The sequence below is a fragment of the Pteropus vampyrus genome, unplaced genomic scaffold (assembly GCF_000151845.1).
Source record: "Pteropus vampyrus isolate Shadow unplaced genomic scaffold, Pvam_2.0 Scaffold120, whole genome shotgun sequence".
In the NCBI taxonomy this organism is placed as follows: Eukaryota; Metazoa; Chordata; class Mammalia; order Chiroptera; family Pteropodidae; genus Pteropus; species Pteropus vampyrus.
Window position 1 is genome coordinate 4947023 of NW_011888901.1, and position 2001 is coordinate 4949023.

A 2001-nucleotide genomic window follows, 5' to 3' on the forward strand; every position below is an offset into this window, starting at 1 on the left:
GGACAGGAGTGTGGACTTCCCACTGGCTTGGGTTCGAGTCCAGGCTGTTATCTCCCAGTTGCTCGACTTTGGATTGACTATACCACCTCCCTGAACTGGTCTTTTTTATGTGCGAAACGGGTCAGCCCTGTAGGATGCCTCGCACATAATAGACACTCATCATGGTGGTGAGTTTTAAGACTGAGTGCCTACCGTGTGCCATGACAGGGATAAAGAAATCAGGTTGACAATACCCTCCCCCTCAGAGACCCCTCCCCTGCACTGGGCAATCTGGCCATCCTCATACCAGCCATACCAGGACACTCGTTTGAGGTAACCAAGCCTGTGTATGTCCTCATAGGCTTCCTCGCCATCCCAGAGGATGCTGCCATCTTGATGTCTGTCCATTCTGGGGGCCCCATCTAGGGCCTTGGGCCTCATTTCTGGAGGTTGCCAGGCTGCCTGGATGGAGGAGACTGTCCTCACAGGTCTCTATATCAGGCCTGTCTGTGTCTCCCACCAGGCAGCCCCAGTTTCTGTCCTGGTCCAACCTGGGCCCCAGACCCAGGAAAGGCTGGGGTCAGGAGGGCACAGGCCAGTGGAGGCCACAGGGTCAGGCCTCGGTCACATTGTCTACAGAGGCTTGGTAGCCATAGGTCCTGGCCAAAGAGGGAGCATGGAGTTGGACCCAACCAGACCTATCACCTTATCTGAGGACAAGCTCTGACTGGGGGTCAGCAAACATGACTCGAGTACCCTGGGTTTGGGTCAGAATGGAGTGTGTGTGCCTTCTGCAGGGAGAGATGACAGAAACTTGTACACGGGCTTGCTTTTAAATGCTGTGTTCACACTTTCCTCCTGCCCTACCTGATGGGCAGCAAGTACCAGGACAACAGAGGTTTCAGAAGGAGGCCTGACTCACAGTCCCCAGTGACAGGCCCCTGAATCCCTTTCCCACAGGGGAAGGACCTCCCTTGCAAATCAAAAAGCATTTCCAGCCCTGGGACAGTGCTTCCAGGACCACTGCTGCTAGAAAAATGTCACTGGGAACGCAGATGCTAGATCTGGGAGGAGCGGCTGGGCTGGGCTGGGGGTGGTGGGGGAGGAGGCTGGAGGCCTGGCAGAGGGAATGCAAATCAGCATCATGAATTATGCATCAGCCCAAGCTTCTCACACGTTTGGGGCTGAATGAAATCATGTTTGCTTGGAGAAGGGGGGAGGGGAAGATAGGACAAAGATGAGCAGGGTTTGGCCCTAGGCTGTCAGAAAGGGTGTCTTGCTAGGTTTCAGAAGGGGCCTTGGGAAAGTACCTGGGCAGGAGTGGGAATAATCTTCCTGACATCAGCCTTTTTGCTGTGTGACCTCAGGCCAGTCTCTTAACCTTTCTGATCAGTTTATTTCCTTATGGACATAATCTGGACTAGAACCTTTGTTCTATCAAACTATGATTGTGAGGGTCAACTCCTTTGTATAATTTCAAGTGATCTACCTGGGGAGAATTGTTATTTTGGAAAAGTAAAAATGATTATCGGTATCCTACTATTTATTGAATGCTCGCTTTATGGGTACAGAGCTAAATGCTTTACACTTATTTTTCATGTGACCCTAGCCAACATTCTTGCACCCAAAGGCTATTTTGTCCCCCCTTTACAGGTGAGAGGAGTGAGGCTCAGCTGGCTAAGGGACAGAGACAGCATTGGATTTAGTCTATTGGCTGCAGGGTTGCTGTGCTGTGGGCTGGGGTAGGAGGTGGCTCTCTGGGGCTGCAGCAGGTTGATCTGGCTTCAGAGCAGGAGCGACCTCTTTTGCTAAGTGTGAGAATCTGAGGCTTGCTGGGGACCTGAGTGAAGCCGATGTTGTCGTGGGTTGTTCCCAGAATTTCTGTCAAGATACTAGCCCTAGAGGAACCACTCACTTAGGGCTCCCTAAAATGCATGATGATTTCAACTGAAAAGGAAAGTAAGAACCTGTGTTTACTGAGCAACGACTATATTCTGGGCCCTGTCCTGGGTAACAGACCAC